Source organism: Mus caroli, unplaced genomic scaffold, assembly GCF_978045245.1.
Source record: "Mus caroli unplaced genomic scaffold, Mus_caroli_1 scaffold_2, whole genome shotgun sequence".
In the NCBI taxonomy this organism is placed as follows: domain Eukaryota; kingdom Metazoa; phylum Chordata; class Mammalia; order Rodentia; family Muridae; genus Mus; species Mus caroli.
In genome coordinates, this window is record NW_028227257.1 from 40528404 (window position 1) to 40545621 (window position 17218).

Below are 17218 nucleotides of genomic sequence, written 5' to 3' on the forward strand. Positions count from 1 at the left end.
AAAATCCCTTAAAAAGTTACAGGAAACACAACCCAACAGGTGAAGGAATTGAACAAAACTATCCAGGATCTAAAAATGGAAGTAGAAGCAATAAAAAAATCACAAAGGGAGGCAACCCTGAAGATAGGAAACCTAGGAAAGAGATCAGGAGTCATACACGCAAGCATCACCAACAGAATGCAAGAGATAGAAGAGAAAATCTCAGGTGCAGAAGATCCCATAGAAAACATTAACACACCAGTCAAAATGCAAAATGCAAAAAGATCCTAACCCCAAACCTCCAAGAAATCCAGGACACAATGAGAAGCCCAAACCTAAGGAAAATAGGTATAGAAGAGAGCAAAGATTCCCAACTTAAAGGGTCAGTAAATATCTTTAACAAAATTTTAGAAGAAAACTTTGCTAACCTAAAGAAAGTGATGCCCATGAACATACAAGAATCCTACAGAACTCCAATAGACTGGACCGGAAAAGAAATTTCTCCTGTCATATCATAATCAAAACACCAAATGTACAAAACAAAGAATATTAAAAGAAATAAGGGAAAAAGGTTAAGTAACATATAAAGGCAGACCCATCAGAATTATACCAGACTTCTCACTAGAGACTCTAAAAGCCAGAAGATCTTGGGCAGATGTCATACAGACCCTATGAGAACAAAAATGCCAGCCCAGGCTACTATACCCAGCAAAACTCTCAATCACCATAGACTGAGAAACCAATATATTCCATGACAAAACCAAATTTACACAATATCTCTCCACAAAGCCAGCCCTACAAAGGATAATAGATGGAAAACTCCAACACAAGGAGGGAAACTATACCCTCGAAAAAACAAGAAATTAATCTTTCAAGAAACCCAAAAGAAGATAGTCACACAAATGTAATTCTACCTCCAACAACAAAATAACAGGAAGCATCAATCACTTTTCCTTAATATCTCTTGACCTCAATGGACTCATTTCCCCAACTAAAAAAAAAAAATAGACTGACAGACAGCATACATATACATGACCCAGCACTTTGCTGCATATAGGAAATGCACCTCAGTAACAAAGACTCACACTAAATCAGAGTAAAAGGCTGGAAAAAAATTCAAGCAAGTGGTCCCAAGAAAATAGCTGGAAATAGCCATTCTACAGATTCAATGCCATTTCCAAATTCATAAAGTTGATTTTATTCGATATTAGAATAGCTATTTCCAGCTAGTTTCTGGTATAGCAACAGACAAGTAGACCAATGGAATAGAATTGAAGACTCAGTCCGGGCGGTGGTGGCACACACCTTTAATCCCAGCACTCGGAAGGCAGAGGCAGGCAGATTTCTGAGTTCGAGGCCAGCCTGGTCTACAAAATGAGTTCCAGGACAGCCAGGGCTATACAGAGAAACCCTGTCTTGAAAAAACAAAACAACAACAACAAAAAAAACAAAAAAAAAGAATTGAAGACTCAGAAATGAACCCACACACCTATGGTCACTTGATCTTTGACAAGGGAGCTAAAAACATCCAGTGAAAAAAGACAACATTTTCAACAAATGGTGCTGGCACAACTGGTGGTTATCATGTAGAAGACTGCGAATTGATTCATTCCTATCTCCTTGTACTAAGGTCAAATCTAAGTGGATCAAGGAACTCCACATAAAACCAGAGACACTGAAACTTATAGTGGAGAAAGTGGGGGAAAGCCTTGAAGATATGGGTACAGGGGGAAAATTCCTGAATAGAACAGCAATGGCTTGTGCTGTAAGATCAAGAATCGACAAATGGGACCTCATATAATTGCAAAGCTTCTGTAAGGCAAAAGACACCATCAATAAGACAAAAAGGCCACCAACAGATTGGGAAAGGATCTTTACCTATCCTAAATCAGATAGGGGACTAATATCCAATATATATAAAGAACATAAGAAGGTGGACTCCAGAAAATCAAATAACCCCATTAAAAATGGGGCTCAGAGCTAAACAAAGAATTCTCACCTGAGGAATACCGAATGGCTGAGAAGCACCTGAAAAAATGTTCAACATCCTTAATCATCAGGGAAATGCAAATCAAAACAACCCTGAGATTCCATCTCACACCAGTCAGAATGGCTAAGATCAAAAATTCAGGTGACAGCAGATGCTGGTGAGGATGTGGACAAAGAGGAACACTCCTCCATTGTTGGTGGGATTGCAAGCTTGTACAACCACTCTGGAAATCAGTCTGGTGGTTGCTCAGAAAATTGGATATAGTACTACCCGAGGATCCTGCAATACCTCTCCTGGGTATATATCCAGAAGATGTTCCAACAGATAAGAAGGAGCATGCTCCACTATGTTCATAGCAGCCTTATTTATAATAGTCAGAAGCTGGAAAGAACCCAGATGCCCCTCAACAGAGGAATGGATACAGAAAATGTGGTACATTTACACAGTGGAGTACTACTCAGCTATTAAAAAGAATGAATTTATGAAATTCCTAGGCAAATGGATGGACCTGGAGGGCATCATCCTGAGTAAGGTAACCAAATCACAAAAGAACTCACATATGTAGTCACTGATAAGTGGATATTAGCCCAGAAACTTAGAAGACTCAAGATATAAGATTCAATTTGCGAAACACATGAAACTCAAGAAGAATGAAGACCAAAGTGTGGACACTTTGCCCCTTCTTAGAATTGGGAACAAAACACCCATGGAAGGAGTTACAGAGACAAAGTTTGGAGCTGAGACGAAAGGATGGACCATCTAGAGACTGCCATACCCGGGGATCCTTCCTATAATCAGCCACCAAACGCTGACACCATTGCATACACTAGCAAGATTTTGCTGAAAGGACCCAGATATAGCTGCCACTTGTGAGACTATGCAGGGGCCCAGCAAACACTGAAATGGATACTTACAGTTAGCTATTGGATGGATCACAGGGCCCCCAATGGAGAAGCTAGAGAAAGTACCCAAGGGGGGGGATCCTCAACCCTATAGGAGGAACAACAATATGAACTAACCAGTACCCCCTGGAGCTCGTGTCTCTAGCTGCATATGTATCAGAAGATGGCCTAGTTGGCCATCAGTGGAAAGAGAGGCCCATTGGTCATGCAAACTTTATATGCCTCAATACAGGGGAACACCAGGGACAAGAAGTGGGAGTGGGTGGGTGGGGGAGGGTGGGGGACTTTTGGGATAGCATTGGAAATGTAAATGAAATAAATACCTAATTAAAAAATTTTAAAAATTATTATAAATATAAAAAAATCAACTTTAACCACAAGTTATCAAGATAGATAAGGAAGAACACTTCATACTCATCAAAGGAAAAATCTACCAAGATGAACTCTCAATTGCTCCAAATGCAAGGGCATCCACATTCCTAAAAGAAACTTTACTGAAGCTCAAAGAACACATTGCAACTCACACACTAATAGTGGGAGACTTCAACAACCCACTCATCAATGGACCGATCATAGAAACAGAAACTAAACAGAGAAAGAGTGAAAATAACAGAAATTATAAACCAAACTGATTTAACAGATATCTATAGAACATTTCACCCTAAAACAAAACAATATGCTATCTTCTCAGCACCTCATGGTACTTTCTCCAAAATTGACCATATAATTGGTCACAAAACAGGCCTCAACAGATACAAGAATATTGAAATAATCCCTAAGGCTAGTCTTCAATAACACCCAAAACAACCCAAAGCCCACATACACATGGAAGCTGAACAATGCTCTACTAAATGATACCTTGGTCAAGGATATTTAATAAATAAATAAATTAAAGATTTTTTTAGAATTTAATGAAAATTAAGGCATGTTATACTGAAACTTATGGGACAAAATGAAAACAGTGCTAAGAGGAAAACTTATAGCTTTAAGTTCCTCCAAAATGAAAACAGAAAGAGCATACACTAGCAGCTTGACAGAACTCCTGATAGCTCTAGAACATAAGGAAGCAAATAAACCAAAGAGTAGTAGGTGGTAGAAAACAATCAAATTCAGGGCTGAAATCAACCTAGTAGAAACAAAAAGAACTATACAAAGAATAAACAAAACCAAGAGCTGATTCTTTGAGAAAATCAGCAAGATAGGTAAACACTTTATGAGACTAACCAGAGGGCACAGAGACAATATGAAAATTGACAAAATCAGAAATGAAAAGGGAGACAAAACAACAGAAACTGAGGAAATTCAAAATATCCTCAGATCCACTGGTCAGCACTAGCCCTGTGCCACCTTGGGCACAAACTCAGAAGATGGTCCCATGGACCAAAGAGGTTTCTCCACACTGCAGGTGCCTTAACACACCCAGGATCTTAGGATCACTGAGGAGAGTTGGCCTCCAGAGAGGGCTCTGACCCTGGGACTCAAGTGAGAACGCCATCTTGTATCCAAGGGTCTCTCAGAGACCAGTCCGCACAGGAGACTGTGTGGGCCTCAGAAGCAACAGAGCTTCTTGGACAGGATCCCCTTCGACCTTCATCTTCAGCCAGGAGGCAGGTTTGAACTTCAGACCTCTGTGCACCTTCCCTGCAGAGAGTGCTCCGACCACTGGAACTCAGGAGAAAGCTGGACTCCCAGTAGTGCTGATAGAGGCTAAGAGAATCACAGGAGGAACAAGCTCTAGCAAAAGACACCTAGAACATCTAACACCAGAGATTACCAGATGGCAAAAGGCAAACATAAGAATCTTACTAACAGAAACCAAGACCACTCACCATCATCAGAATCCATTACGCCCACCACAGCGAGTCCTGGATACCCCAACACACCTTAAAAGCAAAATCACAACTCATGATGCTGGTAGATGGTTTTAAGAAGGACATTAATAACTCAAAGAAATACAGGAGAACACTGCTAAACAGGTAGAAGGCCTTAAAGAGGAAGCACAAAAATCCCTCAAAAAAATTACAGGAAAACACTGCTAAACAGGTGATAGAATTGAACAAACCCATTCAAGATCTAAAAACAGAAGTAGAAACAATAAAGAAACCACAAAGGGAGACAACTCTGGAGATGTCCTAGGAAAGAAATCAGGAGCCATAGATGCGAGCATCACCAACAGAATACAAGAGATGGAAGAGAGAATCTCAGGTGCAGAAGACTGCATAGAAAACATGGACACAACAATCAAAGAAAATGTAAAATGCAAAAAAATCCTAACTCAAAACATCCAGGAAATTCAGGACACAATGAGAAGATCAAACCTAAGGATAATAGGTATAGATGAGAATGAAGTTTTTAAACTTAAAGGGCCAGTAAATATCTTCAACAAAATTATAGAAGAAAACTTCCCTAACCTAAAGAAAGAGATGCCCATGAACATACAAGTAGCCTATGGGACTCCAAATAGACTGGACCAGAAAAGAAATTCCTCCCGACACATAATAATCAGACCAACAAATGCACTAAATAAAGATAGAATATTAAAAGCAATAAGGGAAAATGGTCAAGTAACATATGAAGACAGACATATTAGAATTACACCAGACTAATCACTAGAGACTATGGAAGCCGGAAGATCCTGGACAGATGTTATACAGACCCTAAGAGAACACAAATGCCAGCCCAGGGTACTATAACCAACAAAACTTTCAATTACCATAGATGGAGAAACCAAAGTATTCCATGACAAAACCAAATTCACACAATATCTTTCCATGAATCCAGCTCTTCAAAGGATAATAAAGGGAAAACACCAACATAAGCAGGGAAATTATGCCCTAGAAAAAGGAAGAAAGTAATCCTGCAACAAACCTTAAAGAAGATAGCCACAAGAACAGAATTCCAACTCTAACAACAAAAATAACAGGAAGCAACAATTACTTTTCCTTAATATCTCTTAATATCAATGGACTCAATTACCAAATAAAAAGACATAGACTAACAGACGGCCTACATAAACAGGACCCAGCATTTTGTGGCACACAGGAAACCCACCTCAGGGACAAAGACACTACCTCAGATTAAAAGGCTGGGAAACAATTTTCCAAGCAAACAGTCCGAAGAAAGAAGCTGGAGTAGCCATTCTAATATCGAATAAAATTGACTTCCAACTCAAAGTTGTCAAAAAAAACAAGGAGGGGCACTTCATACTCATTAAAAGTAAAATTAACCTAGATGAACTCTCAATTCTGAATATCTATGCTCCAAATACAAGGGTAGTCACATTCATTAAAGAAACTTTAGTAAAGCTCAAAGCACACAGTGCACCTCACTCAGTAATAGTGGGAGACTTCAACACCCCACTCTCAACAATGGACAGATCCTGGAAACAGAAACTAAACAGAGACACATGGAAACTAACAGAAGCTATGAAACAAATGGATTTAACAGATATCTAAGTAACATTCTTTCCTAAAACAAAAAGATATACTTTCTTCTCAGCACCTCATGGTATACCTCCTCCAAAATCGACCATATAATTGGTCATAAAAGAAGCCTCAACAGATATAAAAATTTTGAAATTATCCCATGCATCCTATCAGATCACCACGGACTAAGGCTGATCTTCAATAACAACATAAATAATAGAAATCCAACATTCTCATGGAAGCTGAACAACACTACTCAATGATAACATGGTCAAAGAAGATATAAAAAAAGGGATTAAAGACTCTTTAGAGTTTAATGAAGATGAAGCCACAACATATCCAAACTTATGAGGCACAATGAAAGCAGTCGTAAAAGGAAAATTCATAGCTCTGAGTACTACCAAAAAGAAACTGGAGAGAGCATATATGAGCAGCTTGACAGCACACCTGAAAGTTCTAGAACAAAAGGAAGCAAATTCACCTAAGATGAGTAGACAGGAGGAAATAATTAAACTCAGGGCTGAAATCAACCAAGTTGGGGGGTTGGGGGGAGGAGGAAGAACTATACAAAGAATCAACAAAACCAGGAGCTGGTTCTTTGAGAAAATCAACAAGATAGATAAATCCTTAGCCAGACTAACTAGAGGACACAGGGACAGTATCCTAATTAACAAAATCAGAAATCAAAAATTAGACATAACAACAGATCCTGAGGAAATCCAAAATATCATCATATCCTACTAAAAAAGGCTATACTCAACAAAACTGGAAAATCTGGGTGAAATGGACAATTTTCTCGACAGATACCAGGTACCAAAGTTAAATCAGGATCAGATTAACAATTTAAACAGTTCCATTTCCCCTAAAAAAATAGAAGCAATCATTAATAGTCTCCCAAGCAAAAAAAAGCCCAGGACCAGATGGGTTTAGTGCAGAGTTCTATTAGACATTCAAAGAAGACCTAATTCCCATTCTTCTCAAACTATTCCACAAAATAGAAACAGAAGGTATTCTACCCGATACATTCTATGAAGCAAAAATTATTCTGATACATAAATCACACAAAGACCCAACAAAGAAAGAGAACTTCAGACCAATTTCCCTTATGAATATCAATGCAAAAATACTCAATAAAATTCTTGCTAACCGTATCCAAGAACACACCAAAATGATCATCCATCAGGATCAAGTAGGTTTCATCCCAGGGATGCAGGGATGGTTTAATATGTGTAAATCCATCAACATTATAAACAAACTCAAAGGCAAAAACCACTTGATCATCTCATTAGATGCTGAGAAAGCATTTGACAAAATCCAACACCTATTCATGATAAAAATCCTTGTAAAGATCAGGAATTCAAGGCCCATGATAAAAGCAATATACAACATACCAGTAGCCAACAACATCAAACTAAATGGAGAAAACTTAAAGCAATCCCACTAAAATCAGGGTTTAGACAAGGCTGCCCATTTTCTCCCTACCTATTCAATATAGTACTTGAAGTCCTAGCCAGAGCAATTCAACAACAAAAGGAGGTCAAGGGGATACAAATTGGAAAGGAAGAAGTCAAAATATCACTATTTGCAGATGATATGATAGTATATATAAGTGACCCTAAAAATTCTACCAGAGAACTCCTAAACCTGATAATCAGCTTTAGTGCAGTAGCTGGATATAAAATTAACTCAAACAAATCAGTGGCCTTTCTCTACACAAAAGATAAACAGGATGAGAAAGAAATTAGGAAAACAACACCCTTCAAAATAATCACAATATAAAATAACTTTTGACTCTAACTAAGGAAGTGAAAGATCTGTATAATAAGAACTTCAAGTCTCTGAAGGAAGAAATTGAAGAATATCTCAGAAGATGGATAGATCTCCCATGCTCATGGATTGGCAAGATTAATATAGTAAAAATGTCTATCCTGCCGAAAGCAATCTACAGATTCAATGCAATCCCCATCAAAATTCCAACTCAATTCTTCACTGAGTTAGTAAGGGCAATTTGCAAATTCATCTGGAATAACAAAAAACCTAGGATAGCAAAAACTATTCTCAACAATAAAGGAACCTCTGGAGTAATCACCGAGCCTGATCTCAAGCTGTACTACAGAGCAATTGTGATAAAAACTGCATGGTACTGGTACAGCCACAGACAGGTAGATCAATAGAATAGAATTGAAGACCCAGAATTGAACCCACATACCTATGGTCACTTGATTGATCTTTGTCAAGGGAGCTAAAACCATCCAGTGGAAAAAAGACAGCGTCTTCAACAAATGGTACTGGCATAACTGGTAGTTATCATGTAGAGGAATGCAAATTGATCCATTCTTATCTTCTTGTACAATGCTCAAGTCTAAGTGGATCAAGGAACTCCACATAAAACCAGAGACACTGAAAGTTATTGAGGAGGTAGTGGGGAAAAGCCTCAAAGATATGGACACAGGGGAAAAATTCCTGAACAGAACAGCAATGTCTTGTGCTGTAAGATCGAGAATTGACAAATGGGACCTCATAAAATTGCAAAGATTCTGTAACCAAAACACACTGTCAATAAGACAAACAGGCCACCAACAGATTGGGAAAGGATCTTTACTAGTCATAAATCCAATAGGGGACTAATATCCAATATATACAAAAAACTCCAGAAAATCAAATAACCCCATTTAAAAATATGGGGTACAGAGCTAAACAAAGAATTCTCAAGTGAGGAATACCAAATGGCTGAGAAGCACCTAAAAAAAAATGTTCAACATCCTCAATCATCAGGGAAATGAAAATCAAAACAACCCTGAGATTTCACCTCACACCAATCAGAATGGCTAAGATAAAAAATTCAGGTGACAGCAGATGCAGGCTAGGATGTAGTGAAAGAGGAACAGTCCTCCATTGCTGGTGGGATTGCAAGCAGGTACAACCACTCTGGAAATCAGTTTTGCAGTTCCTCAGAAAATTTGTCATAGTACTACCTGAAGACCCAAAAATACTTCTCCAGGGCATGTACCCAGAAGATGTTCCAACTTGTTATAAGGACACATTCTCCACTATGTTCATAACAGCCTTATATATAATAGCCAGAAGCAGGAAAGAACCCAGATATTCCTCAACAGAGGAATGGATAAAAACAAAATGTGGTGCATTTACACAATGGAGTACTACTCCGCTATTAAAAACAATGAATTTTTTTTCTATTCTTAGGCAAATGGATGGATCTGGAAGATATCATCCTGAGTGAAGGAATCAAATCACAAAAGAACTCATATGATATGCACTCACTGATAAGTGGAAATTGGCCCAGAAACTTAGAATACCCAACATTCAATTTGCAAAACACATGAAACTCAAGAAAAAGTAAGACCAAAGAGTGGATACTTCATTCCTTCTTTACAACGGGGAACAAATTCCCATGGAAGGAGTTACAGAGCCAAATTTGGAGCTGAGACAGAACGAAGGTCCATCCATATACTGCCCCACCCAGGGACCCATCCCATAAACTGTCACCAAACCCAGACACTATTGCATATGCCAGAAAGATTTTGCTGCCAGGACCCTGATAAAGCTCTTGTGAAGCTATGCCTGTGCCTGGCAAATACATAAGTGGATGCTCACAGTCATCTATTGGATGTAACACAGGGCCCCCAATGAAGGAGCTAGAGAAAGTACCCAAGGAGGTACAGGGGTCTGCAACCCTATAGCAGGAACAACAATATGAACTAATCAGTACCTCCAGAGCTCATGTCTCTTGCTGTACATGTAGCAGAAGATGTCCTAGTCAACCATCATTGGGAGGAGAGGCTCTTGTCCTTGTAAACTTTATATGCCCCAGTACAGGGGAACACCAGGGCCAAGAAGTGGGAGTGGGTGGGTAGGGGAGCAGGGCTGGTGGGGGGTACAGAGGACTTTCGGGATAGCATTTGTAATGTAAATGAAGAAAAAATACCTAATAAAAATTGTTTAAAAAAAAACAAAATATAATCAGATCCTACTATAAACGCCTATACTCAACAAAACTGGAAAGTCTGGAAGAAATGGACAAATTTGTAGACTGGGTACCAAAGTTAGATCAGGATCAGATAAACCATCTAAACAGTCCCATAACCCCTAAAGAAATAGAAGTAGTCATTAAAAGTTTTCCACCCCCAACCCCCACCCCCAACCCCAGGACCAGATGGTTTTAGTGCAGAATTTTGTCAAACCTTCAAATAAGACCTAGTACCAATAGTCTTTAAACTACTCCACAAAATATAAACAGAAGGAATAGTACCCAATTCTTTCTATGAAGTCACATTTACACTTATACCTAAACCATTCAAAGACCCAACAAAGGAAAAGAACTTGAGACCAATTTTCCTTTTGAATATTGATGCAAAAATACTCAATAAATTTCTTGCAAATTGAATCCAAGAACACATCAAAATGATCATTTAACGTGATCAAGTAAGCTTCATCCCAGAGATGCAGTAATGGTTCAATATACAGAGATCTATCAGTGTAATCTATTATATAAACACACTCAAAGGAAAAAAAAAACACAGGATCATCTCATTAGATGCTGAAAAGGGCTGTGACAAAATACAACACCCATTCATGTTAAAAGACTTGAAAAGATCAGGAATTTAAGTCCCATACCTAAACATACTAAAAGCAATAAACCGCAAACCAAAGCCAACATTAAACTAAATGGAAAGAAACTTGAGCAATCCCACTAAAATTAGGGATTAAGAAAGCTGTCCTCTATCTCCCTATGTATTCAATATAGTACCCACCAGAGCAATTCGACAACAAATGGAGGTCAAAAGGATGCAATATGAAAAGGAAGAAGTCAAGATATCACTACGTGAAGATGATATGATAGTATACTTAAGTGACTTTGCCAGGGCCAAAAAATGGGAATGGGTGGGTAGGGAAGTGGGGGGGGGGAGGGTATGGGGGACTTTTGGGATAGCATTGGAAATGTAATTGAGGAAAATACGTAATAAAAAATATTAAAAATTAAAAAAAATTGACCAGAGAAATCTTACATCCCGATAAATAACTTCAGCAAAATGGATGAATATAAAATTAATTCAAACAAACCAGTAGCTTTCCTCTACTCAAAGGATAATCTGTCTGAGAAAGAAATTAGGGAAATGACACCCTTCACAATAGTCACAAAGAATATAAAATATATTGGTGTGACTCTAACCAAGCCAGTAAAATATCTATACTATATCACAAGAACTCCAAGTGTCTGAAGGAAGAAACTGAAGAAGTCAGAAGATGGAAAGATCTCCCATGCTCATGGATCAGCAGGATTAACATAGTAAAAATGGCCATTTTACCAAAAGCAATCTACAGATTCAATGCAATACCCATCAAAATTCCAACTAAATTCTTCACAGAGCTAGGAAGAGCAATATTCAAATTCATTTGGAGCAACAAACAACCCAGGATAGCAAAAAATATTTTCAACAATAAGAGAACTTCTTGGGGAATCACCACCCCTGACTTTAAGCTCTACCACAGAGCAATAGTGATAAAAACTGCATGGTGTTGGTATAGAGACGGGTAGGTAGATCAGTGCAATAGAAATTGGACTTAGCACTACCTGAAGACCCAGTTATACCTCTCTTGGGCATATACTCAAAAAATGCTCTAACATATAACAAGGACACATGCTCTTTTGGTGAAGTCTCAATGCCCCAGTGTAGGGGAATGTAAGGGTGATGAGGTGGGTATGGGCTTATTTGTGGAGGAGCAATCTCATAGAAGCAGGGGGAGGGAGAAGGGATAGGGGGTTTCTGGAAGGGAAACTTTGAAAGGGGATAACATTTGAAATGTAAATAAATAAAGTATCCAATAAAAAGTTCTTTCATAATCTAAATGCACTATCATCTATCTGTCTCACTGTCTGTCTATACAACTATTTTTATCTTCCTACTTATCTAACTATACCTAGGTGAATTCCATAATTTATAATATGTGATCTGAGAATTAATGTTAATTTTTAGTATTGAAATAAAAGAGCCTGAATTTGTCTCAGCCAGCTATCAGGCTAACTGGAACTACTTGACAAATCGCTGCCATGAAAACCAACATAACTTGTGAATTTACTGCTATTCAGGAAAAATTTCACATGTGGAAGTCACAAATACACTCATATTTGTTTCTGATGTAGCACCCTCATGATAGTCAGAGTTCATTTTTAGAATGGTTTTTTTCTCATTGCCAAAAGGAAACATCATATATATTAGCACTAGCTCTCATTTTTCTTAACCTCTACTCTCTATCAGACACCATTTCATTTATTTTTTCCTATAGAGTTTTACTTTATTCTGAACATTTTATATAAACAGAATCAGAGTCATTTTTTTTGTGTGTATGTGTGAAAGGCATTTCTTACTCTCTCACTTAGCAGCATATTTTAATGCTCATCTACATTTTAGTGTACATGAATGTTTTATTCCTTTCTTCAGTTGAATAATAATACATCATGTAGATAGATCATACTTTATCCATTTACAAACTTATGAACATTGATTGTTTTCATCTTTAATGTGTTTTTATGTGGAAACGGTTTTCTAAAATATATTTCTATTTTCTTAGGTAAATACGCAAAACACACCCACATACACCCCACCCACAGAAGCTTTATCATTGCAAGGAACCTGAAAGTCAGTCTAAGTACTCCAAGACCAAGTTCTCAGTATAAAGAGTTTTCCCTAGAGGGACAAAGGGCAGGGAATAAGAGAAGAAAAAATAAGATATAGAAAACCAAGGGAGAAGGGAAATGGAATAGGGGAGACAGAGAAGGAGTAAAAGTTCCCAGGAGGGACAAAGGAAGGACTTTGGATACAGAGGAGACAGACATGGTCCATGGGAAATGGCAGTTTATGAAGGAAAAATGGGAACCCTATGTTAGAATGAGTTGATTAATTTTGATTGTGCATGATAATTTGGGTAGCTTTTGGTTACTGGACTTCATTCAATACTTTGATAGCTGGACCTTGGTGGATCTTTTGTTAAAGCATCCTTTTCTGGTCCTGGAAGCATCTTCCAAGAGCTTCAGAGTCAAAGCACTAGACAGTGACATAAGATTGGTTTAGGTTTCAGGGGGAAAAAGTCTTTTCCCCAGGCCACTTTCCAACTTATGTTTTAACTCCAAGACAAGACATAGATTTCTATTTCCTAATCCTGCTTATAGAACCCAAGTTTTGGCTCTAAATTCCTCCACCTATTTGCCTTGAAGCTGTTTTGAAGAGACTCAATGATCCACCACTGACTGGAGCTATTTTGATTTTTCTTGGTACCTCTACACCTGACCGAGCAGTTTAGCCAGTATAAACCCAGACCCTGGGTTCCAAGGCACTCAGTCAGATAAACAGGTCTCTAACCTTACGGGGAGAAAGTCTTTTAAGACACAGCTTGACACAATATTCATATTTCTTCCTCTACCAGATCTGACAGATAATGAAATTCTGAATCTTCCAGTTTGTCTGAGTGGGGCAGGTTTGCCGAGTCCTATCTCCCTTAACCTCCAGACTCTCTTCAAATAAAATCTCATCCAACTTCTTCCTCTAGAGCTCCATTTTTTGTTTGTTAAATAAAACTTTTCTCATTTTCTGCTTTGCTTCCAAGCACTGAATAAGATAATATATGTCTGTTTAGACATGTGACACATCGTATGTAAATATTTGAGCTGAAAAATAGATGATTCTATTCAGAATGCTTTGTATTGTGTGTGGTTTGAATGTGAATAGTTCCCAGAGGCTTATATCTTTGAATACTTGGTTCCCAGTTGGTGGAACTAGTTGGGAAGGGACAGGAAGTACGGCCTGGTTGGAGGAAGTGGGTCACTGGAAACTGGTTTTTGAGGTTTTAAAAGCCTATGACATTTGCAGGTGCAATCTCTGCCTTGTGATTGTGCATAGGAATTGTAAGCTCTCAGCTGCTGCCCCAGCACCATGCCTGCCATCTTTCAGCTATGCTCCCCATTTTGATGGCCATGGAATATAACACTCTGTAACTATTCCCCAATAAATTTGTCTTGTTCATGGTGTCTTATCACTGCAATTAAAATTTAATTAAGACAGACGTTGATACCAGGATGTTGTCTATTGCTGTCATAGGATTAACCATGCTACTTTTTGAAGGAATGGGGAAGACCTTGGGATTTTAGATTATGAAAGCACTTTAATGTTGTAGGTAGGATAAAATAAGCTTTCATAATAGGAGCTTAGGAGATAATGATGCTGGGAGTAGTATGAACTCTGGAGGCTCAACCCAAAAGGTTTCAGAGACAAACAATAATAGTAACTGGCTAGAAAACATTCTTGTGTTATTTTGGCAAAAAACAAAACAAATTGCTGCCTTTGTCAATGTCTTACTACTATGCCTGAGGCTGAATTGAAAAGCTATTGACTACTTTCCTTAGCAAAGGAGATTTTAAGATCACCTAATATTGAGTCTGTTACTTGGTTATTAGTAAACACTTTTATGCCGATCTACAGTGAAAAAAAAAGCATAAAGGGCAGAGGAAATACAAAATGTACAGTTTGAATTGAAAAGAGGCACCAGAATATTTAATGTTGGAGCAAAGGCTTGTGCTGAAAGAAGCAAAGAGGAATGCATTAAAGGGAGCCCTAAGGAGAAGACACCACCCAATCAATCTTGCAACTTGTGAAAGGAAAAGTCTCAACATGTCAAAGCTTATGCAAATATAATTTCAGGATAGAACAGGTTATTTGCCAGGCAAGCAGCCGAACTTGGCAGCAGGAGGACCTATCGTTCTGCATTTTGAGTTATGAAGAATGCAAAAGGCCAGGGGCTGTGAAACCTTCCTGCATGTTTAAGGAATGGTTCCATGGGCAGGAGTGTGGTAGGGGAGTTTGTGCATAGAAGCCTAGAGAGGGCGCTGTGTAAAGCTGGGAAAGTGAAGCTTCCATTATGTTGGAGAGCCAAAGATGCTGGAGATGATGGAGCCCTGAGATATCTCACAAGGACTGCAGCAGACAGGCTGTGGAACTAGTCCAAGAGAGACAGAGGAACAGATTGCAGGGAGCAAAGCTGGAAGAGTAGAGCCAGTGAAGTCCTTTAACATCAGACATGAAGTTACAGGATTTGGAGGCTGACCTGCTGAGTTCTCATCTGAGTTTGGTATAGTATTTCCTCCCTATAGCCATATTCCACCATCTCGGAATGGTAATATATATTCTGTGCCATTGTATGTTGGAAGGATTTAATTTGCCTTTTGATTTTATAGAGGGTTACAATTAACCTCAGAAGAGTTTTTTTTTTTTTTTTTCCTCTGTGTAGCCCTGGTTGTCCTGGAATTTACTCTGTAGACCAGGCTGGCCTTGAACTCAGAAATCCACCTGCCTCTGCCTCCCAAGTGCTGGGATTAAAGGCGTGCGCCACCACTGCCCAGCCTCAGAAGAGATTTTAAACCTTTAAATTGTGTTAAGACGTTGAAAGACTATTGGAGTTGAACTAAATGTATTTTGAATTATGATAAGGCCATAAGCCTTTTGAGGACAGAAAGTAGAATGTGGTGGCTATAACAAGAATAACTTTCATAAGTACATATACTGGAATACTTGGTCACCAGTTCGTAGGACTGTTTGGAAAAGGGGAGGAGTTGTGGCTTTTTTGGAAGGAGTGTGTCACTGGAAACAGACTTTGAGGTTTTAAAAAGCCCTTTCCCAGTATTCCTCATCCATCTCTCTGCCTCTTTATAAGCAAGGAGCCAAAATTGGTAGCAGTGACATGTGGCTCCCTGTCTCTTACTTGTGGATAAGGATGTAAACTCTCAGAGATTGTTCTAGCCTATGTCTACCTGTTTGCTGCCATGTTCCCCACCATGACAGCCATGGACTCATCCTCTGAAACTGTAACTCTTCTACAAGTTTCTTGATTGTGGTATCTCATCACATAAATCATAGAATAACTCAGATATATTAGAAGGTTTATGTGAAACTTATTTTGAGACTGAAGTATGAAACCTTTGAGACCTCATCATGAGACCTCATCATAATGCAGCAAGGGTATTTTATATACATTATTACAAAGATGTAGACTCATCTGTTCAGAATCCCAAAGACTTTTCTACAAATCTGTAGCATGTAGGCACGGGACATTATACTTCTGGTATAACTTCTGGTAGTCAGATCTACACTAGTACAGCAGTGAAATTTGATGGCTAGATGCTTGTGACAGGTTTCTTTGACAGTGCCATATCTTGTGGATGCTCTTTATCTGCTGGCATAAGCACACAGGATGAGCCAGCAAGGTGATTTCACAGAATTGCAAAGTCAAGTCTTCCTTGGACTGATGCTGAAGACCTCCTCTTCAGTGTGAGATCAAAATTTGTCTAATTGAGATAGAAATCAACTGCATGTGCTCAAAAACATTGTGAGGGTCAAAATATTTTTGCAGTTAAGACAGCATTTTGATGTCAAACACATTGTCTGTGTTTTATTATTTAGTCTCTACTAGTAAGAACTGGCTAATGGTAAAATGATCAGAGTCATTCATGTGCCCAAAATAGCAAACTTGATCTTACTTGGCTTTAGAGAATTTTTTTTACAACTAGTTTTTGATATCATGGATTTGTGGATTATGACATCTGCCAGAGTATAAGAGTTTAAATGAGGACTTCAGCCTCAGAATCCTAGCAGAATGGATTGAATGATCAAGTGACATGGGCTTAGTCTACAGTTAGCATGGTTGATCATAATAACATAATGATATAGAAGGAAATTGCATAAATCTATGCATCCCAGTTTTAGGATGTGCCAGGTTGTTCTCCACGTTGGATGAACTACTTTATGTGCAATTAGCAAAGTATAAAGGCTGTAATTTTGTTTCAGATCTTTCTTCACCAACACTGTTTTAGAAAATGATTTCTGATAATAAACCAGTCAACAGTTTTCTATCTG